The 25,930-nt window shown below is 38.4% G+C and overlaps 32 non-coding genes across 32 annotated transcripts; all 32 read right to left on the reverse strand.

The window, feature by feature from the left end:
* Positions 1–42: 42 nt before the first annotated feature.
* Positions 43–125, reverse strand: trnal-uaa (transfer RNA leucine (anticodon UAA)). The gene has a single exon. It is a non-coding gene; the product is annotated as a tRNA-Leu (tRNA).
* Positions 126–872: 747 nt separating this feature from the next.
* On the reverse strand, positions 873–955 carry trnal-uaa (transfer RNA leucine (anticodon UAA)). The gene has a single exon. It is a non-coding gene; the product is annotated as a tRNA-Leu (tRNA).
* Positions 956–1,702: 747 nt separating this feature from the next.
* Positions 1,703–1,785, reverse strand: trnal-uaa (transfer RNA leucine (anticodon UAA)). Its single transcript has one exon. It is a non-coding gene; the product is annotated as a tRNA-Leu (tRNA).
* Positions 1,786–2,532: 747 nt separating this feature from the next.
* On the reverse strand, positions 2,533–2,615 carry trnal-caa (transfer RNA leucine (anticodon CAA)). The gene has a single exon. It is a non-coding gene; the product is annotated as a tRNA-Leu (tRNA).
* A 747-nt stretch (positions 2,616–3,362) lies between these two features.
* Positions 3,363–3,445, reverse strand: trnal-uaa (transfer RNA leucine (anticodon UAA)). Its single transcript has one exon. It is a non-coding gene; the product is annotated as a tRNA-Leu (tRNA).
* Positions 3,446–4,192: 747 nt separating this feature from the next.
* On the reverse strand, positions 4,193–4,275 carry trnal-caa (transfer RNA leucine (anticodon CAA)). Its single transcript has one exon. It is a non-coding gene; the product is annotated as a tRNA-Leu (tRNA).
* A 746-nt stretch (positions 4,276–5,021) lies between these two features.
* trnal-caa (transfer RNA leucine (anticodon CAA)) lies at positions 5,022–5,104 on the reverse strand. Its single transcript has one exon. It is a non-coding gene; the product is annotated as a tRNA-Leu (tRNA).
* Positions 5,105–5,850: 746 nt separating this feature from the next.
* On the reverse strand, positions 5,851–5,933 carry trnal-uaa (transfer RNA leucine (anticodon UAA)). The gene has a single exon. It is a non-coding gene; the product is annotated as a tRNA-Leu (tRNA).
* Positions 5,934–6,680: 747 nt separating this feature from the next.
* Positions 6,681–6,763, reverse strand: trnal-caa (transfer RNA leucine (anticodon CAA)). The gene has a single exon. It is a non-coding gene; the product is annotated as a tRNA-Leu (tRNA).
* A 746-nt stretch (positions 6,764–7,509) lies between these two features.
* trnal-uaa (transfer RNA leucine (anticodon UAA)) lies at positions 7,510–7,592 on the reverse strand. Its single transcript has one exon. It is a non-coding gene; the product is annotated as a tRNA-Leu (tRNA).
* Positions 7,593–8,339: 747 nt separating this feature from the next.
* On the reverse strand, positions 8,340–8,422 carry trnal-uaa (transfer RNA leucine (anticodon UAA)). The gene has a single exon. It is a non-coding gene; the product is annotated as a tRNA-Leu (tRNA).
* Positions 8,423–9,169: 747 nt separating this feature from the next.
* trnal-uaa (transfer RNA leucine (anticodon UAA)) lies at positions 9,170–9,252 on the reverse strand. Its single transcript has one exon. It is a non-coding gene; the product is annotated as a tRNA-Leu (tRNA).
* A 747-nt stretch (positions 9,253–9,999) lies between these two features.
* On the reverse strand, positions 10,000–10,082 carry trnal-uaa (transfer RNA leucine (anticodon UAA)). Its single transcript has one exon. It is a non-coding gene; the product is annotated as a tRNA-Leu (tRNA).
* Positions 10,083–10,828: 746 nt separating this feature from the next.
* trnal-caa (transfer RNA leucine (anticodon CAA)) lies at positions 10,829–10,911 on the reverse strand. The gene has a single exon. It is a non-coding gene; the product is annotated as a tRNA-Leu (tRNA).
* A 747-nt stretch (positions 10,912–11,658) lies between these two features.
* On the reverse strand, positions 11,659–11,741 carry trnal-uaa (transfer RNA leucine (anticodon UAA)). Its single transcript has one exon. It is a non-coding gene; the product is annotated as a tRNA-Leu (tRNA).
* A 747-nt stretch (positions 11,742–12,488) lies between these two features.
* Positions 12,489–12,571, reverse strand: trnal-caa (transfer RNA leucine (anticodon CAA)). The gene has a single exon. It is a non-coding gene; the product is annotated as a tRNA-Leu (tRNA).
* A 746-nt stretch (positions 12,572–13,317) lies between these two features.
* Positions 13,318–13,400, reverse strand: trnal-caa (transfer RNA leucine (anticodon CAA)). The gene has a single exon. It is a non-coding gene; the product is annotated as a tRNA-Leu (tRNA).
* A 747-nt stretch (positions 13,401–14,147) lies between these two features.
* On the reverse strand, positions 14,148–14,230 carry trnal-uaa (transfer RNA leucine (anticodon UAA)). The gene has a single exon. It is a non-coding gene; the product is annotated as a tRNA-Leu (tRNA).
* Positions 14,231–14,977: 747 nt separating this feature from the next.
* trnal-caa (transfer RNA leucine (anticodon CAA)) lies at positions 14,978–15,060 on the reverse strand. Its single transcript has one exon. It is a non-coding gene; the product is annotated as a tRNA-Leu (tRNA).
* Positions 15,061–15,807: 747 nt separating this feature from the next.
* Positions 15,808–15,890, reverse strand: trnal-uaa (transfer RNA leucine (anticodon UAA)). The gene has a single exon. It is a non-coding gene; the product is annotated as a tRNA-Leu (tRNA).
* Positions 15,891–16,637: 747 nt separating this feature from the next.
* Positions 16,638–16,720, reverse strand: trnal-uaa (transfer RNA leucine (anticodon UAA)). The gene has a single exon. It is a non-coding gene; the product is annotated as a tRNA-Leu (tRNA).
* Positions 16,721–17,468: 748 nt separating this feature from the next.
* Positions 17,469–17,551, reverse strand: trnal-uaa (transfer RNA leucine (anticodon UAA)). The gene has a single exon. It is a non-coding gene; the product is annotated as a tRNA-Leu (tRNA).
* Positions 17,552–18,298: 747 nt separating this feature from the next.
* trnal-uaa (transfer RNA leucine (anticodon UAA)) lies at positions 18,299–18,381 on the reverse strand. The gene has a single exon. It is a non-coding gene; the product is annotated as a tRNA-Leu (tRNA).
* A 747-nt stretch (positions 18,382–19,128) lies between these two features.
* On the reverse strand, positions 19,129–19,211 carry trnal-uaa (transfer RNA leucine (anticodon UAA)). Its single transcript has one exon. It is a non-coding gene; the product is annotated as a tRNA-Leu (tRNA).
* Positions 19,212–19,958: 747 nt separating this feature from the next.
* On the reverse strand, positions 19,959–20,041 carry trnal-uaa (transfer RNA leucine (anticodon UAA)). Its single transcript has one exon. It is a non-coding gene; the product is annotated as a tRNA-Leu (tRNA).
* Positions 20,042–20,789: 748 nt separating this feature from the next.
* Positions 20,790–20,872, reverse strand: trnal-uaa (transfer RNA leucine (anticodon UAA)). The gene has a single exon. It is a non-coding gene; the product is annotated as a tRNA-Leu (tRNA).
* Positions 20,873–21,619: 747 nt separating this feature from the next.
* On the reverse strand, positions 21,620–21,702 carry trnal-uaa (transfer RNA leucine (anticodon UAA)). Its single transcript has one exon. It is a non-coding gene; the product is annotated as a tRNA-Leu (tRNA).
* Positions 21,703–22,448: 746 nt separating this feature from the next.
* trnal-uaa (transfer RNA leucine (anticodon UAA)) lies at positions 22,449–22,531 on the reverse strand. Its single transcript has one exon. It is a non-coding gene; the product is annotated as a tRNA-Leu (tRNA).
* A 746-nt stretch (positions 22,532–23,277) lies between these two features.
* trnal-uaa (transfer RNA leucine (anticodon UAA)) lies at positions 23,278–23,360 on the reverse strand. Its single transcript has one exon. It is a non-coding gene; the product is annotated as a tRNA-Leu (tRNA).
* A 748-nt stretch (positions 23,361–24,108) lies between these two features.
* trnal-uaa (transfer RNA leucine (anticodon UAA)) lies at positions 24,109–24,191 on the reverse strand. Its single transcript has one exon. It is a non-coding gene; the product is annotated as a tRNA-Leu (tRNA).
* Positions 24,192–24,938: 747 nt separating this feature from the next.
* Positions 24,939–25,021, reverse strand: trnal-uaa (transfer RNA leucine (anticodon UAA)). Its single transcript has one exon. It is a non-coding gene; the product is annotated as a tRNA-Leu (tRNA).
* Positions 25,022–25,768: 747 nt separating this feature from the next.
* Positions 25,769–25,851, reverse strand: trnal-uaa (transfer RNA leucine (anticodon UAA)). The gene has a single exon. It is a non-coding gene; the product is annotated as a tRNA-Leu (tRNA).
* Positions 25,852–25,930: the final 79 nt, after the last annotated feature.

Raw genomic sequence — 25,930 nt, forward strand, 5'->3', positions numbered from 1 at the left:
GTGAAAGGTCAATTGATAACATCCGAATCAAAGACAAACTTCTACCAGGAGTGGGGTTCGACCCCACGAGGACATATGTCCATTGGATCTTAAGTCCAACGCCTTAACCTCTCGGCCATCCTGGTGTAAAGATCACAACATCAAGGGCCCAGTCAAAATGGAATAAGGAGCACACAGTCAGATTTTTTGCCTTTGATCCAGACAATATGTAAATGAAAGTTGATTACATCCAAATCAAACATTCTACCAGATGTAGATTTCGAACCAACAAGAACATTTTAATTTTGATCAAGAGTCTAACGCCTTAAACACACTTCCATCCAGGTGTTTCTAAAAGATTAACAAGAGCTGAGTCAAAATGGAAGAACTTTTCATTGTCATTTCTTTCAGATTCGATCCACGCTAAATGTAAAAGAGTGAAAGGAGGGTTGATTACATCCAAAGTAAACTTTTTCCAGGAATGGGGTTGGTACCCACAAGAACATACTGTTCATTGGACTTTAATTCCAATGTCTAAACCACTCAGCCATCCTGGTGTAAATAGAGTACGATCAAGAGCCCAGTGAAATTGGAATGAGGAGCACACAGTCAGTTTTTTTGGCTTTGAGCCAGACAATATCTAAACGAGACTTGTTGACATCCAAATCAAACTTAATACAAGAATAGGGTTTCGAAGCAAGAAGAACAACAATTGAGTTGATAATGACTCTAACACCTTAACCACTCAGCCATCTTTTGTGTTTTTAAAGGATAAACACTTGCTGAGTCAAGTCGGAATATGGGAAACAAAGTCAATTCTTTCAGCTTTGATCCAAAAAAATGTCCAATGAGTGAAAGGTCAATTGATAACATCTGAATCAAAGACAAACTTCTACCAGGAGTGGGGATCGAACCCACGAGGACATATGTCCATTGGATCTTAAGTCCAACGCCTTAACCTCTCGGCCATCCTGGTGTAAAGATCACAACATCAAGGGCCCAGTCAAAATGGAATAAGGAGCACACAGTCAGATTTTTTGCCTTTGATCCAGACAATATGTAAATGAAACTTGATTACATCCAAATCAAACATTCTACCAGATGTAGATTTCGAACCAACAAGAACATTTTAATTTTGATCAAGAGTCTAACGCCTTAAACACACTTCCATCCAGGTGTTTCTAAAAGATTAACAAGAGCTGAGTCAAAATGGAAGAACTTTTCATTGTCATTTCTTTCAGATTCGATCCACGCTAAATGTAAAAGAGTGAAAGGAGGGTTGATTACATCCAAAGTAAACTTTTTCCAGGAATGGGGTTGGTACCCACAAGAACATACTGTTCATTGGACTTTAATTCCAATGTCTAAACCACTCAGCCATCCTGGTGTAAATAGAGTACGATCAAGAGCCCAGTGAAATTGGAATGAGGAGCACACAGTCAGTTTTTTTGGCTTTGAGCCAGACAATATCTAAACGAGACTTGTTGACATCCAAATCAAACTTAATACAAGAATAGGGTTTCGAAGCAAGAAGAACAACAATTGAGTTGATAATGACTCTAACACCTTAACCACTCAGCCATCTTTTGTGTTTTTAAAGGATAAACACTTGCTGAGTCAAGTCGGAATATGGGAAACAAAGTCAATTCTTTCAGCTTTGATCCAAAAAAATGTCCAATGAGTGAAAGGTCAATTGATAACATCTGAATCAAAGACAAATTTCTACCAGGAGTGGGGATCGAACCCACGAGGACATATGTCCATTGGATCTTAAGTCCAACGCCTTAACCTCTCGGCCATCCTGGTGTAAAGATCACAACATCAAGGGCCCAGTCAAAATGGAATAAGGAGCACACAGTCAGATTTTTTGCCTTTGATCCAGACAATATGTAAATGAAACTTGATTACATCCAAATCAAACATTCTACCAGATGTAGATTTCGAACCAACAAGAACATTTTAATTTTGATCAAGAGTCTAACGCCTTAAACACACTTCCATCCAGGTGTTTCTAAAAGATTAACAAGAGCTGAGTCAAAATGGAAGAACTTTTCATTGTCATTTCTTTCAGATTCGATCCACGCTAAATGTAAAAGAGTGAAAGGAGGGTTGATTACATCCAAAGTAAACTTTTTCCAGGAATGGGGTTGGTACCCACAAGAACATACTGTTCATTGGACTTTAATTCCAATGTCTAAACCACTCAGCCATCCTGGTGTAAATAGAGTACGATCAAGAGCCCAGTGAAATTGGAATGAGGAGCACACAGTCAGTTTTTTTGTCTTTGAGCCAGACAATATCTAAACGAGACTTGTTGACATCCAAATCAAACTTAATACAAGAATAGGGTTTCGAAGCAAGAAGAACAACAATTGAGTTGATAATGACTCTAACACCTTAACCACTCAGCCATCTTTTGTGTTTTTAAAGGATAAACACTTGCTGAGTCAAGTCGGAATATGGGAAACAAAGTCAATTCTTTCAGCTTTGATCCAAAAAAATGTCCAATGAGTGAAAGGTCAATTGATAACATCTGAATCAAAGACAAACTTCTACCAGGAGTGGGGATCGAACCCACGAGGACATATGTCCATTAGATCTTGAGTCCAACGCCTTAACCTCTCGGCCATCCTGGTGTAAAGAGCACAACATTAAGGGCCCAGTCAAAATGGAATAAGGAGCACACAGTCAGATCTTTTGGCTTTGATCCAGACAATATGTAAATAAAACTTGACTACATCCAAATCAAACGTTCTACCAGATGTAGGTTTCTTACCAACAAGAACATTTTTATTTCGATCATGATTCTAATGCCTTTAACACACTGCCATCCAGGTGTTTCTAAAAGATTAACAAGAGCTGAGTCAAAATGGAAGAACTTTTCATTGTCATTTCTTTCAGATTCGATCCACGCTAAATGTAAAAGAGTGAAAGGAGGGTTGATTACATCCAAAGTAAACTTTTTCCAGGAATGGGGTTGGTACCCACAAGAACATACTGTTCATTGGTCTTTAATTCCAATGTCTAAACCACTCAGCCATCCTGGTGTAAATAGAGTACGATCAAGAGCCCAGTGAAATTGGAATGAGGAGCACACAGTCAGTTTTTTTGGCTTTGAGCCAGACAATATCTAAACGAGACTTGTTGACATCCAAATCAAACTTAATACAAGAATAGGGTTTCGAAGCAAGAAGAACAACAATTGAGTTGATAATGACTCTAACACCTTAACCACTCAGCCATCTTTTGTGTTTTTAAAGGATAAACACTTGCTGAGTCAAGTCGGAATATGGAAAACAAAGTCAATTCTTTCAGCTTTGATCCAAAAAAATGTCCAATGAGTGAAAGGTCAATTGATAACATCTGAATCAAAGACAAACTTCTACCAGGAGTGGGGATCGAACCCACGAGGACATATGTCCATTGGATCTTAAGTCCAACGCCTTAACCTCTCGGCCATCCTGGTGTAAAGATCACAACATCAAGGGCCCAGTCAAAATGGAATAAGGAGCACACAGTCAGATTTTTTGCCTTTGATCCAGACAATATGTAAATGAAACTTGATTACATCCAAATCAAACATTCTACCAGATGTAGATTTCGAACCAACAAGAACATTTTAATTTTGATCAAGAGTCTAACGCCTTAAACACACTTCCATCCAGGTGTTTCTAAAAGATTAACAAGAGCTGAGTCAAAATGGAAGAACTTTTCATTGTCATTTCTTTCAGATTCGATCCACGCTAAATGTAAAAGAGTGAAAGGAGGGTTGATTACATCCAAAGTAAACTTTTTCCAGGAATGGGGTTGGTACCCACAAGAACATACTGTTCATTGGACTTTAATTCCAATGTCTAAACCACTCAGCCATCCTGGTGTAAATAGAGTACGATCAAGAGCCCAGTGAAATTGGAATGAGGAGCACACAGTCAGTTTTTTTGGCTTTGAGCCAGACAATATCTAAACGAGACTTGTTGACATCCAAATCAAACTTAATACAAGAATAGGGTTTCGAAGCAAGAAGAACAACAATTGAGTTGATAATGACTCTAACACCTTAACCACTCAGCCATCTTTTGTGTTTTTAAAGGATAAACACTTGCTGAGTCAAGTCGGAATATGGGAAACAAAGTCAATTCTTTCAGCTTTGATCCAAAAAAATGTCCAATGAGTGAAAGGTCAATTGATAACATCTGAATCAAAGACAAACTTCTACCAGGAGTGGGGATCGAACCCACGAGGACATATGTCCATTAGATCTTGAGTCCAACGCCTTAACCTCTAGGCCATCCTGGTGTAAAGAGCACAACATTAAGGGCCCAGTCAAAATGGAATAAGGAGCACACAGTCAGATCTTTTGGCTTTGATCCAGACAATATGTAAATAAAACTTGACTACATCCAAATCAAACGTTCTACCAGATGTAGGTTTCTTACCAACAAGAACATTTTTATTTCGATGATGATTCTAATGCCTTTAACACACTGCCATCCAGGTGTTTCTAAAAGATTAACAAGAGCTGAGTCAAAATGGAAGAACTTTTCATTGTCATTTCTTTCAGATTCGATCCACGCTAAATGTAAATGAGTGAAAGGAGGGTTGATTACATCTAAAGTAAACTTTTTCCAGGAATGGGGTTGATACCCATGAGAACATACTGCTCATCTGATTTTTATTCCAACGTCAAAACCACTCAGCCATCCTGGTATAATAAAATACGATCAAGATCCCAGTGAAATTGGCTTGAGGAGCACACAGTCAGTTATTTTGGCTTTGAGCCAGACAATATCTAAACGAGACTTGTTGACATCCAAATCAAACTTAATACAAGAATGGGGTTTCGAAGCAAGAAGAACATCAATTGAGTTGATAATGACTCTAACACCTTAACCACTCAGCCATCTTTTGTGTTTTTAAAGGATAAACACTTGCTGAGTCAAGTCGGAATATGGGAAACAAAGTCAATTCTTTCAGCTTTGATCCAAAAAAATGTCCAATGAGTGAAAGGTCAATTGATAACATCTGAATCAAAGACAAACTTCTACCAGGAGTGGGGATCGAACCCACGAGGACATATGTCCATTAGATCTTGAGTCCAACGCCTTAACCTCTAGGCCATCCTGGTGTAAAGAGCACAACATTAAGGGCCCAGTCAAAATGGAATAAGGAGCACACAGTCAGATCTTTTGGCTTTGATCCAGACAATATGTAAATAAAACTTGACTACATCCAAATCAAACGTTCTACCAGATGTAGGTTTCTTACCAACAAGAACATTTTTATTTCGATGATGATTCTAATGCCTTTAACACACTGCCATCCAGGTGTTTCTAAAAGATTAACAAGAGCTGAGTCAAAATGGAAGAACTTTTCATTGTCATTTCTTTCAGATTCGATCCACGCTAAATGTAAATGAGTGAAAGGAGGGTTGATTACATCTAAAGTAAACTTTTTCCAGGAATGGGGTTGATACCCATGAGAACATACTGCTCATCTGATTTTTATTCCAACGTCAAAACCACTCAGCCATCCTGGTATAATAAAATACGATCAAGATCCCAGTGAAATTGGCTTGAGGAGCACACAGTCAGTTATTTTGGCTTTGAGCCAGACAATATCTAAACGAGACTTGTTGACATCCAAATCAAACTTAATACAAGAATGGGGTTTCGAAGCAAGAAGAACATCAATTGAGTTGATAATGACTCTAACACCTTAACCACTCAGCCATCTTTTGTGTTTTTAAAGGATTAACACTTGCTGAGTCAAGTCGGAATATGGGAAACAAAGTCAATTCTTTCAGCTTTGATCCAAACAAATTTCCAATGAGTGGAAGGACAATTGACAAAATCCAAATCAAAGACAAACTTCTACCAGGAGTGGGGTTCGAACCCACGAGGACATATGTCCATTGCATCTTAAGTCTAACGCCTTAACCTCTCGGCCATCCTGGTGTAAAGATCACAACATCAAGGGCCCAGTCAAAATGGAATAAGGAGCACACAGTCAGATTTTTTGCCTTTGATCCAGACAATATGTAAATGAAACTTGACTACATCCAAATCAAACGTTCTACCAGATGTAGGTTTCGAACCAACAAGAACATTTTAATTTTGATCAAGAGTCTAACGCCTTAAACACACTTCCATCCAGGTGTTTCTAAAAGATTAACAAGAGCTGAGTCAAAATGGAAGAACTTTTCATTGTCATTTCTTTCAGATTCGATCCACGCTAAATGTAAAAGAGTGAAAGGAGGGTTGATTACATCCAAAGTAAACTTTTTCCAGGAATGGGGTTGGTACCCACAAGAACATACTGTTCATTGGACTTTAATTCCAATGTCTAAACCACTCAGCCATCCTGGTGTAAATAGAGTACGATCAAGAGCCCAGTGAAATTGGAATGAGGAGCACACAGTCAGTTTTTTTGGCTTTGAGCCAGACAATATCTAAACGAGACTTGTTGACATCCAAATCAAACTTAATACAAGAATAGGGTTTCGAAGCAAGAAGAACAACAATTGAGTTGATAATGACTCTAACACCTTAACCACTCAGCCATCTTTTGTGTTTTTAAAGGATAAACACTTGCTGAGTCAAGTCGGAATATGGGAAACAAAGTCAATTCTTTCAGCTTTGATCCAAAAAAATGTCCAATGAGTGAAAGGTCAATTGATAACATCTGAATCAAAGACAAACTTCTACCAGGAGTGGGGATCGAACCCACGAGGACATATGTCCATTAGATCTTGAGTCAAACGCCTTAACCTCTCGGCCATCCTGGTGTAAAGAGCACAACATTAAGGGCCCAGTCAAAATGGAATAAGGAGCACACAGTCAGATCTTTTGGCTTTGATCCAGACAATATGTAAATAAAACTTGACTACATCCAAATCAAACGTTCTACCAGATGTAGGTTTCTTACCAACAAGAACATTTTTATTTCGATCATGATTCTAATGCCTTTAACACACTGCCATCCAGGTGTTTCTAAAAGATTAACAAGAGCTGAGTCAAAATGGAAGAACTTTTCATTGTCATTTCTTTCAGATTCGATCCACGCTAAATGTAAATGAGTGAAAGGAGGGTTGATTACATCTAAAGTAAACTTTTTCCAGGAATGGGGTTGATACCCATGAGAACATACTGCTCATCTGATTTTTATTCCAACGTCAAAACCACTCAGCCATCCTGGTATAATAAAATACGATCAAGATCCCAGTGAAATTGGCTTGAGGAGCACACAGTCAGTTATTTTGGCTTTGAGCCAGACAATATCTAAACGAGACTTGTTGACATCCAAATCAAACTTAATACAAGAATGGGGTTTCGAAGCAAGAAGAACATCAATTGAGTTGATAATGACTCTAACACCTTAACCACTCAGCCATCTTTTGTGTTTTTAAAGGATTAACACTTGCTGAGTCAAGTCGGAATATGGGAAACAAAGTCAATTCTTTCAGCTTTGATCCAAACAAATTTCCAATGAGTGGAAGGACAATTGACAAAATCCAAATCAAAGACAAACTTCTACCAGGAGTGGGGTTCGAACCCACGAGGACATATGTCCATTGCATCTTAAGTCTAACGCCTTAACCTCTCGGCCATCCTGGTGTAACGAACACAACATCAAGGGCCCAGTCAAAATGGAATAAGGAGCACACAGTCAGATTTTTTGCCTTTGATCCAGACAATATGTAAATGAAACTTGATTACATCCAAATCAAACGTTCTACCAGATGTAGATTTCGAACCAACAAGAACATTTTAATTTTGATCATGAGTCTAACGCCTTAAACACACTGCCATCCAGGTGTTTCTAAAAGATTAACAAGAGCTGAGTCAAAATGGAAGAACTTTTCATTGTCATTTCTTTCAGATTCGATCCACGCTAAATGTAAAAGAGTGAAAGGAGGGTTGATTACATCCAAAGTAAACTTTTTCCAGGAATGGGGTTGGTACCCACAAGAACATACTGTTCATTGGACTTTAATTCCAATGTCTAAACCACTCAGCCATCCTGGTGTAAATAGAGTACGATCAAGAGCCCAGTGAAATTGGAATGAGGAGCACACAGTCAGTTTTTTTGGCTTTGAGCCCGACAATATCTAAACGAGACTTGTTGACATCCAAATCAAACTTAATACAAGAATAGGGTTTCGAAGCAAGAAGAACAACAATTGAGTTGATAATGACTCTAACACCTTAACCACTCAGCCATCTTTTGTGTTTTTAAAGGATAAACACTTGCTGAGTCAAGTCGGAATATGGGAAACAAAGTCAATTCTTTCAGCTTTGATCCCAAAAAATATCCAATGAGTGAAAGGTCAATTGATAACATCCGAATCAAAGACAAACTTCTACCAGGAGTGGGGTTCGACCCCACGAGGACATATGTCCATTGGATCTTAAGTCCAACGCCTTAACCTCTCGGCCATCCTGGTGTAAAGATCACAACATCAAGGGCCCAGTCAAAATGGAATAAGGAGCACACAGTCAGATTTTTTGCCTTTGATCCAGACAATATGTAAATGAAAGTTGATTACATCCAAATCAAACATTCTACCAGATGTAGATTTCGAACCAACAAGAACATTTTAATTTTGATCAAGAGTCTAACGCCTTAAACACACTTCCATCCAGGTGTTTCTAAAAGATTAACAAGAGCTGAGTCAAAATGGAAGAACTTTTCATTGTCATTTCTTTCAGATTCGATCCACGCTAAATGTAAAAGAGTGAAAGGAGGGTTGATTACATCCAAAGTAAACTTTTTCCAGGAATGGGGTTGGTACCCACAAGAACATACTGTTCATTGGACTTTAATTCCAATGTCTAAACCACTCAGCCATCCTGGTGTAAATAGAGTACGATCAAGAGCCCAGTGAAATTGGAATGAGGAGCACACAGTCAGTTTTTTTGGCTTTGAGCCAGACAATATCTAAACGAGACTTGTTGACATCCAAATCAAACTTAATACAAGAATAGGGTTTCGAAGCAAGAAGAACAACAATTGAGTTGATAATGACTCTAACACCTTAACCACTCAGCCATCTTTTGTGTTTTTAAAGGATAAACACTTGCTGAGTCAAGTCGGAATATGGGAAACAAAGTCAATTCTTTCAGCTTTGATCCAAAAAAATGTCCAATGAGTGAAAGGTCAATTGATAACATCTGAATCAAAGACAAACTTCTACCAGGAGTGGGGATCGAACCCACGAGGACATATGTCCTTTGGATCTTAAGTCCAACGCCTTAACCTCTCGGCCATCCTGGTGTAAAGATCACAACATCAAGGGCCCAGTCAAAATGGAATAAGGAGCACACAGTCAGATTTTTTGCCTTTGATCCAGACAATATGTAAATGAAACTTGATTACATCCAAATCAAACATTCTACCAGATGTAGATTTCGAACCAACAAGAACATTTTAATTTTGATCAAGAGTCTAACGCCTTAAACACACTTCCATCCAGGTGTTTCTAAAAGATTAACAAGAGCTGAGTCAAAATGGAAGAACTTTTCATTGTCATTTCTTTCAGATTCGATCCACGCTAAATGTAAAAGAGTGAAAGGAGGGTTGATTACATCCAAAGTAAACTTTTTCCAGGAATGGGGTTGGTACCCACAAGAACATACTGTTCATTGGACTTTAATTCCAATGTCTAAACCACTCAGCCATCCTGGTGTAAATAGAGTACGATCAAGAGCCCAGTGAAATTGGAATGAGGAGCACACAGTCAGTTTTTTTGGCTTTGAGCCAGACAATATCTAAACGAGACTTGTTGACATCCAAATCAAACTTAATACAAGAATAGGGTTTCGAAGCAAGAAGAACAACAATTGAGTTGATAATGACTCTAACACCTTAACCACTCAGCCATCTTTTGTGTTTTTAAAGGATAAACACTTGCTGAGTCAAGTCGGAATATGGGAAACAAAGTCAATTCTTTCAGCTTTGATCCAAAAAAATGTCCAATGAGTGAAAGGTCAATTGATAACATCTGAATCAAAGACAAACTTCTACCAGGAGTGGGGATCGAACCCACGAGGACATATGTCCATTGGATCTTAAGTCCAACGCCTTAACCTCTCGGCCATCCTGGTGTAAAGATCACAACATTAAGGGCCCAGTCAAAATGGAATAAGGAGCACACAGTCAGATCTTTTGGCTTTGATCCAGACAATATGTAAATAAAACTTGACTACATCCAAATCAAACGTTCTACCAGATGTAGGTTTCTTACCAACAAGAACATTTTTATTTCGATCATGATTCTAATGCCCTTAACACACTGCCATCCAGGTGTTTCTAAAAGATTAACAAGAGCTGAGTCAAAATGGAAGAACTTTTCATTGTCATTTCTTTCAGATTCGATCCACGCTAAATGTAAATGAGTGAAAGGAGGGTTGATTACATCTAAAGTAAACTTTTTCCAGGAATGGGGTTGATACCCATGAGAACATACTGCTCATCTGATTTTTATTCCAACGTCAAAACCACTCAGCCATCCTGGTATAATAAAATACGATCAAGATCCCAGTGAAATTGGCTTGAGGAGCACACAGTCAGTTATTTTGGCTTTGAGCCAGACAATATCTAAACGAGACTTGTTGACATCCAAATCAAACTTAATACAAGAATGGGGTTTCGAAGCAAGAAGAACATCAATTGAGTTGATAATGACTCTAACACCTTAACCACTCAGCCATCTTTTGTGTTTTTAAAGGATAAACACTTGCTGAGTCAAGTCGGAATATGGGAAACAAAGTCAATTCTTTCAGCTTTGATCCCAAAAAATGTCCAATGAGTGAAAGGTCAATTGATAACATCTGAATCAAAGACAAACTTCTACCAGGAGTGGGGATCGAACCCACGAGGACATATGTCCATTAGATCTTGAGTCCAACGCCTTAACCTCTCGGCCATCCTGGTGTAAAGAGCACAACATTAAGGGCCCAGTCAAAATGGAATAAGGAGCACACAGTCAGATCTTTTGGCTTTGATCCAGACAATATGTAAATAAAACTTGACTACATCCAAATCAAACGTTCTACCAGATGTAGGTTTCTTACCAACAAGAACATTTTTATTTCGATCATGATTCTAATGCCTTTAACACACTGCCATCCAGGTGTTTCTAAAAGATTAACAAGAGCTGAGTCAAAATGGAAGAACTTTTCATTGTCATTTCTTTCAGATTCGATCCACGCTAAATGTAAATGAGTGAAAGGAGGGTTGATTACATCTAAAGTAAACTTTTTCCAGGAATGGGGTTGATACCCATGAGAACATACTGCTCATCTGATTTTTATTCCAACGTCAAAACCACTCAGCCATCCTGGTGTAAATAAAATACAATCAAGATCCCAGTGAAATTGGAATGAGGAGCACACAGTCAGTTTTTTTGGCTTTGAGCCAGACAATATCTAAACGAGACTTGTTGACATCCAAATCAAACTTAATACAAGAATAGGGTTTCGAAGCAAGAAGAACAACAATTGAGTTGATAATGACTCTAACACCTTAACCACTCAGCCATCTTTTGTGTTTTTAAAGGATAAACACTTGCTGAGTCAAGTCGGAATATGGGAAACAAAGTCAATTCTTTCAGCTTTGATCCAAAAAAATGTCCAATGAGTGAAAGGTCAATTGATAACATCTGAATCAAAGACAAAGTTCTACCAGGAGTGGGGATCGAACCCACGAGGACATATGTCCGTTGGAACTTAAGTCCAACGCCTTAACCTCTCGGCCATCCTGGTGTAAAGATCACAACATCAAGGGCCCAGTCAAAATGGAATAAGGAGCACACAGTCAGATTTTTTGCCTTTGATCCAGATAATATGTAAATGAAACTTGATTACATCCAAATCAAACATTCTACCAGATGTAGATTTCGAACCAACAAGAACATTTTAATTTTGATCAAGAGTCTAACGCCTTAAACACACTTCCATCCAGGTGTTTCTAAAAGATTAACAAGAGCTGAGTCAAAATGGAAGAACTTTTCATTGTCATTTCTTTCAGATTCGATCCACGCTAAATGTAAAAGAGTGAAAGGAGGGTTGATTACATCCAAAGTAAACTTTTTCCAGGAATGGGGTTGGTACCCACAAGAACATACTGTTCATTGGACTTTAATTCCAATGTCTAAACCACTCAGCCATCCTGGTGTAAATAGAGTACGATCAAGAGCCCAGTGAAATTGGAATGAGGAGCACACAGTCAGTTTTTTTGGCTTTGAGCCAGACAATATCTAAACGAGACTTGTTGACATCCAAATCAAACTTAATACAAGAATAGGGTTTCGAAGCAAGAAGAACAACAATTGAGTTGATAATGACTCTAACACCTTAACCACTCAGCCATCTTTTGTGTTTTTAAAGGATAAACACTTGCTGAGTCAAGTCGGAATATGGGAAACAAAGTCAATTCTTTCAGCTTTGATCCAAAAAAATGTCCAATGAGTGAAAGGTCAATTGATAACATCTGAATCAAAGACAAACTTCTACCAGGAGTGGGGATCGAACCCACGAGGACATATGTCCATTAGATCTTGAGTCCAACGCCTTAACCTCTCGGCCATCCTGGTGTAAAGAGCACAACATTAAGGGCCCAGTCAAAATGGAATAAGGAGCACACAGTCAGATCTTTTGGCTTTGATCCAGACAATATGTAAATAAAACTTGACTACATCCAAATCAAACGTTCTACCAGATGTAGGTTTCTTACCAACAAGAACATTTTTATTTCGATCATGATTCTAATGCCTTTAACACACTGCCATCCAGGTGTTTCTAAAAGATTAACAAGAGCTGAGTCAAAATGGAAGAACTTTTCATTGTCATTTCTTTCAGATTCGATCCACGCTAAATGTAAATGAGTGAAAGGAGGGTTGATTACATCTAAAGTAAACTTTTTCCAGGAATGGGGTTGATACCCATGAGAACATACTGCTCATCTGATTTTTATTCCAACGTCAAAACCACTCAGCCATCCTGGTATAATAAAATACGATCAAGATCCCAGTGAAATTGGCTTGAGGAGCACACAGTCAGTTATTTTGGCTTTGAGCCAGACAATATCTAAACGAGACTTGTTGACATCCAAATCAAACTTAATACAAGAATGGGGTTTCGAAGCAAGAAGAACATCAATTGAGTTGATAATGACTCTAACACCTTAACCACTCAGCCATCTTTTGTGTTTTTAAAGGATAAACACTTGCTGAGTCAAGTCGGAATATGGGAAACAAAGTCAATTCTTTCAGCTTTGATCCAAAAAAATGTCCAATGAGTGAAAGGTCAATTGATAACATCTGAATCAAAGACAAACTTCTACCAGGAGTGGGGATCGAACCCACGAGGACATATGTCCATTAGATCTTGAGTCCAACGCCTTAACCTCTCGGCCATCCTGGTGTAAAGAGCACAACATTAAGGGCCCAGTCAAAATGGAATAAGGAGCACACAGTCAGATCTTTTGGCTTTGATCCAGACAATATGTAAATAAAACTTGACTACATCCAAATCAAACGTTCTACCAGATGTAGGTTTCTTACCAACAAGAACATTTTTATTTCGATCATGATTCTAATGCCTTTAACACACTGCCATCCAGGTGTTTCTAAAAGATTAACAAGAGCTGAGTCAAAATGGAAGAACTTTTCATTGTCATTTCTTTCAGATTCGATCCACGCTAAATGTAAATGAGTGAAAGGAGGGTTGATTACATCTAAAGTAAACTTTTTCCAGGAATGGGGTTGATACCCATGAGAACATACTGCTCATCTGATTTTTATTCCAACGTCAAAACCACTCAGCCATCCTGGTGTAAATAAAATACGATCAAGATCCCAGTGAAATTGGCTTGAGGAGCACACAGTCAGTTATTTTGGCTTTGAGCCAGACAATATCTAAACGAGACTTGTTGACATCCAAATCAAACTTAATACAAGAATGGGGTTTCGAAGCAAGAAGAACATCAATTGAGTTGATAATGACTCTAACACCTTAACCACTCAGCCATCTTTTGTGTTTTTAAAGGATTAACACTTGCTGAGTCAAGTCGGAATATGGGAAACAAAGTCAATTCTTTCAGCTTTGATCCAAACAAATTTCCAATGAGTGGAAGGACAATTGACAAAATCCAAATCAAAGACAAACTTCTACCAGGAGTGGGGTTCGAACCCACGAGGACATATGTCCATTGCATCTTAAGTCTAACGCCTTAACCTCTCGGCCATCCTGGTGTAACGAACACAACATCAAGGGCCCAGTCAAAATGGAATAAGGAGCACACAGTCAGATTTTTTGCCTTTGATCCAGACAATATGTAAATGAAACTTGATTACATCCAAATCAAACATTCTACCAGATGTAGATTTCGAACCAACAAGAACATTTTAATTTTGATCATGAGTCTAACGCCTTAAACACACTGCCATCCAGGTGTTTCTAAAAGATTAACAAGAGCTGAGTCAAAATGGAAGAACTTTTCATTGTCATTTCTTTCAGATTCGATCCACGCTAAATGTAAAAGAGTGAAAGGAGGGTTGATTACATCCAAAGTAAACTTTTTCAAGGAATGGGGTTGGTACCCACAAGAACATACTGTTCATTGGACTTTAATTCCAATGTCTAAACCACTCAGCCATCCTGGTGTAAATAGAGTACGATCAAGAGCCCAGTGAAATTGGAATGAGGAGCACACAGTCAGTTTTTTTGGCTTTGAGCCAGAGAATATCTAAACGAGACTTGTTGACATCCAAATCAAACTTAATACAAGAATAGGGTTTCGAAGCAAGAAGAACAACAATTGAGTTCATAATGACTCTAACACCTTAACCACTCAGCCATCTTTTGTGTTTTTAAAGGATAAACACTTGCTGAGTCAAGTCGGAATATGGGAAACAAAGTCAATTCTTTCAGCTTTGATCCAAAAAAATGTCCAATGAGTGAAAGGTCAATTGATAACATCTGAATCAAAGACAAACTTCTACCAGGAGTGGGGATCGAACCCACGAGGACATATGTCCATTAGATCTTGAGTCCAACGCCTTAACCTCTCGGCCATCCTGGTGTAAAGAGCACAACATTAAGGGCCCAGTCAAAATGGAATAAGGAGCACACAGTCAGATCTTTTGGCTTTGATCCAGACAATGTGTAAATAAAACTTGACTACATCCAAATCAAACGTTCTACCAGATGTAGGTTTCTTACCAACAAGAACATTTTTATTTCGATCATGATTCTAATGCCTTTAACACACTGCCATCCAGGTGTCTCTAAAAGATTAACAAGAGCTGAGTCAAAATGGAAGAACTTGTCATAGTCATTTCTTTCAGATTCGATCCCCGCTAAATGTAAATGAGTGAAAGGAGGGTTGATTACATCTAAAGTAAACTTTTTCCAGGAATGGGGTTGGTACCCATGAGAACATATTGTTCATTGGATTTTTATTCCAACGTCAAAACCACTCAGCCATCCTGGTGTAAATAGAGTACGATCAAGAGCCCAGTGAAATTGGAATGAGGAGCACACAGTCAGTTTTTTTGGCTTTGAGCCAGACAATATCTAAACGAGACTTGTTGACATCCAAATCAAACTTAATACAAGAATAGGGTTTCGAAGCAAGAAGAACAACAATTGAGTTGATAATGACTCTAACACCTTAACCACTCAGCCATCTTTTGTGTTTTTAAAGGATAAACACTTGCTGAGTCAAGTCGGAATATGGGAAACAAAGTCAATTCTTTCAGCTTTGATCCAAAAAAATGTCCAATGAGTGAAAGGTCAATTGATAACATCCGAATCAAAGACAAACTTCTACCAGGAGTGGGGTTTGAACCCACGACGACATATGTCCATTGGATCTTAAGTCCAACGCCTTACCCTCTCGGCCATCCTGGTGTAAAGATCACAACATCAAGGGCCCAATCAAAATGGAATAAGGAGCACACAATCAGATTTTTTGCCTTTGATCCAGACAATATGTAAATGAAACTTGATTACATCCAAATCAAACGTTCTACCAGATGTAGATTTCTTACCAACAAGAACATTTTTATTTCGATCATGATTCTAATGCCTTTAACACACTGCCATCCAGGTGTTTCTAAAAGATTAACAAGAGCTGAGTCAAAATGGAAGAACTTGTCATAGTCATTTCTTTCAGATTTGATCCCCGCTAAATGTAAATGAGTGAAAGGAGGGTTGATTACATCTAAAGTAAACTTTTTCCAGGAATGGGGTTGGTACCCATGAGAACATACTGTTCATTGGATTTTTATTCCAACGTCAAAACCACTCAGCCATCCTGGTGTAAATAAAGTACGATCAAGATCCCAGTGAAATTGGAATGAGGAGCACACAGTCAGTTTTTTTGGCTTTGAGCCAGACAATATCTAAACGAGACTTGTTGACATCCAAATCAAACTTAATACAAGAATAGGGTTTCGAAGCAAGAAGAACATCAATTGAGTTGATAATGACTCTAACACCTTAACCACTCAGCCATCTTTTGTGTTTTTAAAGGATAAACACTTGCTGAGTCAAGTCGGAATATGGGAAACAAAGTCAATTCTTTCAGCTTTGATCCAAAAAAATGTCCAATGAGTGAAAGGTCAATTGATAACATCCGAATCAAAGACAAACTTCTACCAGGAGTGGGGTTTGAACCCACGACGACATATGTCCATTGGATCTTAAGTCCAACGCCTTACCCTCTCGGCCATCCTGGTGTAAAGAGCACAACATCAAGGGCCCAGTCAAAATGGAATAAGGAGCACACAGTCAGATTTTTTGTCTTTGATCCAGACAATATGTAAATGAAACTTGATTACATCCAAATCAAACGTTCTACCAGATGTAGATTTCTTACCAACAAGAACTTTTTTGATTTCGATCATGATTCTAATGCCTTTAACACACTGCCATCCAGGTGTTTCTAAAAGATTAACAAGAGCTGAGTCAAAATGGAAGAACTTGTCATAGTCATTTCTTTCAGATTTGATCCCCGCTAAATGTAAATGAGTGAAAGGAGGGTTGATTACATCTAAAGTAAACTTTTTCCAGGAATGGGGTTGGTACCCATGAGAACATACTGTTCATTGGATTTTTATTCCAACATCAAAACCACTCAGCCATCCTGGTGTAAATAAAGTACGATCAAGATCCCAGTGAAATTGGAATGAGGAGCACACAGTCAGTTATTTTGGCATTGAGCCAGACAATATCTAAACGAGACTTGTTGACATCCAAATCAAACTTAATACAGGAATGGGGTTTCGAAGCAAGAAGAACATCAATTGAGTTGATAATGACTCTAACACCTTAACCACTCAGCCATCTTTTGTGTTTTTAAAGGATTAACACTTGCTGAGTCAAGTCGGAATATCGGAAACAAAGTCAATTCTTTCAGCTTTGATCCAAACAAATTTCCAATGAGTGGAAGGACAATTGACAAAATCCAAATCAACGACAAAATTCTACCAGGAGTGGGGTTCGAACCCACGAGGACATATGTCCATTGGATCTTAAGTCTAACGCCTTAACCTCTCGGCCATCCTGGTGTAAAGAACACAACATCAATGGCCCAGTCAAAATGGAATAAGGAGCACACAGTCAGATTTTTTGCCTTTGATCCAGACAATATGTAAATGAAACTTGATTACATCCAAATCAAACATTCTACCAGATGTAGATTTCGAACCAACAAGAACATTTTAATTTTGATCATGAGTCTAACGCCTTAAACACACTGCCATCCAGGTGTTTCTAAAAGATTAACAAGAGCTGAGTCAAAATGGAAGAACTTTTCATTGTCATTTCTTTCAGATTCGATCCACGCTAAATGTAAAAGAGTGAAAGGAGGGTTGATTACATCCAAAGTAAACTTTTTCGAGGAATGGGGTTGGAACCCACAAGAACATACTGTTCATCTGACTTTAATTCCAATGTCTAAACCACTCAGCCATCCTGGTGTAAATAGAGTACGATCAAGAGCCCAGTGAAATTGGAATGAGGAGCACACAGTCAGTTTTTTTGGCTTTGAGCCAGACAATATCTAAACGAGACTTGTTGACATCCAAATCAAACTTAATACAAGAATAGGGTTTCGAAGCAAGAAGAACAACAATTGAGTTGATAATGACTCTAACACCTTAACCACTCAGCCATCTTTTGTGTTTTTAAAGGATAAACACTTGCTGAGTCAAGTCGGAATATGGGAAACAAAGTCAATTCTTTCAGCTTTGATCCAAAAAAATGTCCAATGAGTGAAAGGTCAATTGATAACATCCGAATCAAAGACAAACTTCTACCAGGAGTGGGGTTCGAACCCACGAGGACATATGTCCATTGGATCTTAAGTCCAACGCCTTAACCTCTCGGCCATCCTGGTGTAAAGATCACAACATCAAGGGCCCAGTCAAAATGGAATAAGGAGCACACAGTCAGATTTTTTGCCTTTGATCCAGACAATATGTAAATGAAACTTGATTACATCCAAATCAAACGTTCTACCAGATGTAGATTTCGAACCAACAAGAACATTTTTATTTCGATCATGATTCTAATGCCTTTAACACACTGCCATCCAGGTGTTTCTAAAAGATTAACAAGAGCTGAGTCAAAATGGAAGAACTTGTCATAGTCATTTCTTTCAGATTTGATCCCCGCTAAATGTAAATGAGTGAAAGGAGGGTTGATTACATCTAAAGTAAACTTTTTCCAGGAATGGGGTTGGTACCCATGAGAACATACTGTTCATTGGATTTTTATTCCAACGTCAAAACCACTCAGCCATCCTGGTGTAAATAGAGTATGATCAAGAGCCCAGTGAAATTGGAATGAGGAGCACACAGTCAGTTTTTTTGGCTTTGAGCCAGACAATATTTAAACGAGACTTGTTGACATCCAAATCAAACGTAATACAAGAATAGGGTTTCGAAGCAAGAAGAACAACAATTGAGTTGATAATGACTCTAACACCTTAACCACTCAGCCATCTTTTGTGTTTTTAAAGGATAAACACTTGCTGAGTCAAGTCGGAATATGGGAAACAAAGTCAATTCTTTCAGCTTTGATCCAAAAAAATGTCCAATGAGTGAAAGGTCAATTGATAACATCCGAATCAAAGACAAACTTCTACCAGGAGTGGGGTTTGAACCCACGACGACATATGTCCATTGGATCTTAAGTCCAACGCCTTACCCTCTCGGCCATCCTGGTGTAAAGATCACAACATCAAGGACCCAATCAAAATGGAATAAGGAGCACACAATCAGATTTTTTGCCTTTGATCCAGACAATATGTAAATGAAACTTGATTACATCCAAATCAAACGTTCTACCAGATGTAGATTTCTTACCAACAAGAACATTTTTATTTCGATCATGATTCTAATGCCTTTAACACACTGCCATCCATGTGTTTCTAAAAGATTAACAAGAGCTGAGTCAAAATGGAAGAACTTGTCATAGTCATTTCTTTCAGATTTGATCCCCGCTAAATGTAAATGAGTGAAAGGAGGGTTGATTACATCTAAAGTAAACTTTTTCCAGGAATGGGGTTGGTACCCATGAGAACATACTGTTCATTGGATTTTTATTCCAACGTCAAAACCACTCAGCCATCCTGGTGTAAATAAAGTACGATCAAGATCCCAGTGAAATTGGAATGAGGAGCACACAGTCAGTTATTTTGGCATTGAGCCAGACAATATCTAAACGAGACTTGTTGACATCCAAATCAAACTTAATACAAGAATGGGGTTTCGAAGCAAGAAGAACATCAATTGAGTTGATAATGACTCTAACACCTTAACCACTCAGCCATCTTTTGTGTTTTTAAAGGATTAACACTTGCTGAGTCAAGTCGGAATATGGGAAACAAAGTCAATTCTTTCAGCTTTGATCCAAACAAATTTCCAATGAGTGGAAGGACAATTGACAAAATCCAAATCAACGACAAACATCTACCAGGAGTGGGGTTTGAAACCACGAGGACATATGTCCATTGGATCTTAAGTCTAACACCTTAACCTCTCGGCCATCCTGGTGTAAAGAACACAACAACAAGGGCCCAGTCAAAATGGAATAAGGAGCACACAGTCAGATTTTTTTTCCTTTGATCCAGACAATATGTAAATGAAACTTGATTACATCCAAATCAAACGTTCTACCAGATGTATATTTCGAACCAACAAGAACATTTTAATTTTGATCATGAGTCTAACGCCTTAAACACACTGCCATCCAGGTGTTTCTAAAAGATTAACAAGAGCTGAGTCAAAATGGAAGAACTTTTCATTGTCATTTCTTTCAGATTCGATCCACGCTAAATGTAAAAGAGTGAAAGGAGGGTTGATTACATCCAAAGTAAACTTTTTCGAGGAATGGGGTTGGAACCCACAAGAACATACTGTTCATTGGACTTTAATTCCAATGTCTAAACCACTCAGCCATCCTGGTGTAAATAGAGTACGATCAAGAGCCCAGTGAAATTGGAATGAGGAGCACACAGTCAGTTTTTTTGGCTTTGAGCCAGACAATATCTAAACGAGACTTGTTGACATCCAAATCAAACTTAATACAAGAATAGGGTTTCGAAGCAAGAAGAACAACAATTGAGTTGATAATGACTCTAACACCTTAACCACTCAGCCATCTTTTGTGTTTTTAAAGGATAAACACTTGCTGAGTCAAGTCGGAATATGGGAAACAAAGTCAATTCTTTCAGCTTTGATCCAAAAAAATGTCCAATGAGTGAAAGGTCAATTGATAACATCCGAATCAAAGACAAACTTCTACCAGGAGTGGGGTTTGAACCCACGACGACATATGTCCATTGGATCTTAAGTCCAACGCCTTACCCTCTCGGCCATCCTGGTGTAAAGATCACAACATCAAGGGCCCAGTCAAAATGGAATAAGGAGCACACAGTCAGATTTTTTGCCTTTGATCCAGACAATATGTAAATGAAACTTGATTACATCCAAATCAAACGTTCTACCAGATGTAGATTTCTTACCAACAAGAACATTTTTATTTCGATCATGATTCTAATGCCTTTAACACACTGCCATCCAGGTGTTTCTAAAAGATTAACAAGAGCTGAGTCAAAATGGAAGAACTTGTCATAGTCATTTCTTTCAGATTTGATCCCCGCTAAATGTAAATGAGTGAAAGGAGGGTTGATTACATCTAAAGTAAACTTTTTCCAGGAATGGGGTTGGTACCCATGAGAACATACTGTTCATTGGATTTTTATTCCAACGTCAAAACCACTCAGCCATCCTGGTGTAAATAAAGTACGATCAAGATCCCAGTGAAATTGGAATGAGGAGCACACAGTCAGTTATTTTGGCATTGAGCCAGACAATATCTAAACGAGACTTGTTGACATCCAAATCAAACTTAATACAGGAATGGGGTTTCGAAGCAAGAAGAACATCAATTGAGTTGATAATGACTCTAACACCTTAACCACTCAGCCATCTTTTGTGTTTTTAAAGGATAAACACTTGCTGAGTCAAGTCGGAATATGGGAAACAAAGTCAATTCTTTCAGCTTTGATCCAAAAAAATGTCCAATGAGTGAAAGGTCAATTGATAACATCCGAATCAAAGACAAACTTCTACCAGGAGTGGGGTTCGAACCCACGAGGACATATGTCCATTGGATCTTAAGTCCAACGCCTTAACCTCTCGGCCATCCTGGTGTAAAGATCACAACATCAAGGGCCCAGTCAAAATGGAATAAGGAGCACACAGTCAGATTTTTTGCCTTTGATCCAGACAATATGTAAATGAACTTGATTACATCCAAATCAAACGTTCTACCAGATGTAGATTTCGAACCAACAAGAACATTTTTATTTCGATCATGATTCTAATGCCTTTAACACACTGCCATCCAGGTGTTTCTAAAAGATTAACAAGAGCTGAGTCAAAATGGAAGAACTTGTCATAGTCATTTCTTTCAGATTTGATCCCCGCTAAATGTAAATGAGTGAAAGGAGGGTTGATTACATCTAAAGTCAACTTTTTCCAGGAATGGGGTTGGTACCCATGAGAACATACTGTTCATTGGATTTTTATTCCAACGTCAAAACCACTCAGCCATCCTGGTGTAAATAGAGTACGATCAAGATCCCAGTGAAATTGGAATGAGGAGCACACAGTCAGTTATTTTGGCATTGAGCCAGACAATATCTAAACGAGACTTGATGACATCCAAATCAAACTTAATACAAGAATAGGGTTTCGAAGCAAGAAGAACAACAATTGAGTTGATAATGACTCTAACACCTTAACCACTCAGCCATCTTTTGTGTTTTTAAAGGATAAACACTTGCTGAGTCAAGTCGGAATATGGGAAACAAAGTCAATTCTTTCAGCTTTGATCCAAAAAAATGTCCAATGAGTGAAAGGTCAATTGATAACATCCGAATCAAAGACAAACTTCTACCAGGAGTGGGGTTCGAACCCACGAGGACATATGTCCATTGGATCTTAAGTCCAACGCCTTAACCTCTCGGCCATCCTGGTGTAAAGATCACAACATCAAGGGCCCAGTCAAAATGGAATAAGGAGCACACAGTCAGATTTTTTGCCTTTGATCCAGACAATATGTAAATGAACTTGATTACATCCAAATCAAACGTTCTACCAGATGTAGATTTCGAACCAACAAGAACATTTTTATTTCGATCATGATTCTAATGCCTTTAACACACTGCCATCCAGGTGTTTCTAAAAGATTAACAAGAGCTGAGTCAAAATGGAAGAACTTGTCATCGTCATTTCTTTCAGATTTGATCCCCGCTAAATGTAAATGAGTGAAAGGAGGGTTGATTACATCTAAAGTCAACTTTTTCCAGGAATGGGGTTGGTACCCATGAGAACATACTGTTCATTGGATTTTTATTCCAACGTCAAAACCACTCAGCCATCCTGGTGTAAATAGAGTACGATCAAGATCCCAGTGAAATTGGAATGAGGAGCACACAGTCAGTTATTTTGGCATTGAGCCAGACAATATCTAAACGAGACTTGATGACATCCAAATCAAACTTAATACAAGAATAGGGTTTCGAAGCAAGAAGAACAACAATTGAGTTGATAATGACTCTAACACCTTAACCACTCAGCCATCTTTTGTGTTTTTAAAGGATAAACACTTGCTGAGTCAAGTCGGAATATGGGAAACAAAGTCAATTCTTTCAGCTTTGATCCAAAAAAATGTCCAATGAGTGAAAGGTCAATTGATAACATCCGAATCAAAGACAAACTTCTACCAGGAGTGGGGTTTGAACCCACGACGACATATGTCCATTGGATCTTAAGTCCAACGCCTTAACCTCTCGGCCATCCTGGTGTAAAGATCACAACATCAAGGGCCCAGTCAAAATGGAATAAGGAGCACACAGTCAGATTTTTTGTCTTTGATCCAGACAATATGTAAATGAAACTTGATTACATCCAAATCAAACGTTCTACCAGATGTAGATTTCTTACCAACAAGAACTTTTTTGATTTCGATCATGATTCTAATGCCTTTAACACACTGCCATCCAGGTGTTTCTAAAAGATTAACAAGAGCTGAGTCAAAATGGAAGAACTTGTCATAGTCATTTCTTTCAGATTTGATCCCCGCTAAATGTAAATGAGTGAAAGGAGGGTTGATTACATCTAAAGTAAACTTTTTCCAGGAATGGGGTTGGTACCCATGAGAACATACTGTTCATTGGATTTTTATTCCAACATCAAAACCACTCAGCCATCCTGGTGTAAATAAAGTACGATCAAGATCCCAGTGAAATTGGAATGAGGAGCACACAGTCAGTTATTTTGGCATTGAGCCAGACAATATCTAAACGAGACTTGTTGACATCCAAATCAAACTTAATACAGGAATGGGGTTTCGAAGCAAGAAGAACATCAATTGAGTTGATAATGACTCTAACACCTTAACCACTCAGCCATCTTTTGTGTTTTTAAAGGATTAACACTTGCTGAGTCAAGTCGGAATATCGGAAACAAAGTCAATTCTTTCAGCTTTGATCCAAACAAATTTCCAATGAGTGGAAGGACAATTGACAAAATCCAAATCAACGACAAAATTCTACCAGGAGTGGGGTTCGAACCCACGAGGACATATGTCCATTGGATCTTAAGTCTAACGCCTTAACCTCTCGGCCATCCTGGTGTAAAGAACACAACATCAATGGCCCAGTCAAAATGGAATAAGGAGCACACAGTCAGATTTTTTGCCTTTGATCCAGACAATATGTAAATGAAACTTGATTACATCCAAATCAAACATTCTACCAGATGTAGATTTCGAACCAACAAGAACATTTTAATTTTGATCATGAGTCTAACGCCTTAAACACACTGCCATCCAGGTGTTTCTAAAAGATTAACAAGAGCTGAGTCAAAATGGAAGAACTTTTCATTGTCATTTCTTTCAGATTCGATCCACGCTAAATGTAAAAGAGTGAAAGGAGGGTTGATTACATCCAAAGTAAACTTTTTCGAGGAATGGGGTTGGAACCCACAAGAACATACTGTTCATCTGACTTTAATTCCAATGTCTAAACCACTCAGCCATCCTGGTGTAAATAGAGTACGATCAAGAGCCCAGTGAAATTGGAATGAGGAGCACACAGTCAGTTTTTTTGGCTTTGAGCCAGACAATATCTAAACGAGACTTGTTGACATCCAAATCAAACTTAATACAAGAATAGGGTTTCGAAGCAAGAAGAACAACAATTGAGTTGATAATGACTCTAACACCTTAACCACTCAGCCATCTTTTGTGTTTTTAAAGGATAAACACTTGCTGAGTCAAGTCGGAATATGGGAAACAAAGTCAATTCTTTCAGCTTTGATCCAAAAAAATGTCCAATGAGTGAAAGGTCAATTGATAACATCCGAATCAAAGACAAACTTCTACCAGGAGTGGGGTTTGAACCCACGACGACATATGTCCATTGGATCTTAAGTCCAACGCCTTACCCTCTCGGCCATCCTGGTGTAAAGATCACAACATCAAGGGCCCAATCAAAATGGAATAAGGAGCACACAATCAGATTTTTTGCCTTTGATCCAGACAATATGTAAATGAAACTTGATTACATCCAAATCAAACGTTCTACCAGATGTAGATTTCTTACCAACAAGAACATTTTTATTTCGATCATGATTCTAATGCCTTTAACACACTGCCATCCAGGTGTTTCTAAAAGATTAACAAGAGCTGAGTCAAAATGGAAGAACTTGTCATAGTCATTTCTTTCAGATTTGACCCCCGCTAAATGTAAATGAGTGAAAGGAGGGTTGATTACATCTAAAGTAAACTTTTTCCAGGAATGGGGTTGGTACCCATGAGAACATACTGTTCATTGGATTTTTATTCCAACGTCAAAACCACTCAGCCATCCTGGTGTAAATAAAGTACGATCAAGATCCCAGTGAAATTGGAATGAGGAGCACACAGTCAGTTTTTTTGGCTTTGAGCCAGACAATATCTAAACGAGACTTGTTGACATCCAAATCAAACTTAATACAAGAATAGGGTTTCGAAGCAAGAAGAACATCAATTGAGTTGATAATGACTCTAACACCTTAACCACTCAGCCATCTTTTGTGTTTTTAAAGGATAAACACTTGCTGAGTCAAGTCGGAATATGGGAAACAAAGTCAATTCTTTCAGCTTTGATCCAAAAAAATGTCCAATGAGTGAAAGGTCAATTGATAACATCCGAATCAAAGACAAACTTCTACCAGGAGTGGGGTTTGAACCCACGACGACATATGTCCATTGGATCTTAAGTCCAACGCCTTACCCTCTCGGCCATCCTGGTGTAAAGAGCACAACATCAAGGGCCCAGTCAAAATGGAATAAGGAGCACACAGTCAGATTTTTTGTCTTTGATCCAGACA

This window comes from Salmo salar, chromosome 27 (assembly GCF_965601325.2).
Source record: "Salmo salar chromosome 27, fSalSal1, whole genome shotgun sequence".
Taxonomy (NCBI): Eukaryota; Metazoa; Chordata; class Actinopteri; order Salmoniformes; family Salmonidae; genus Salmo; species Salmo salar.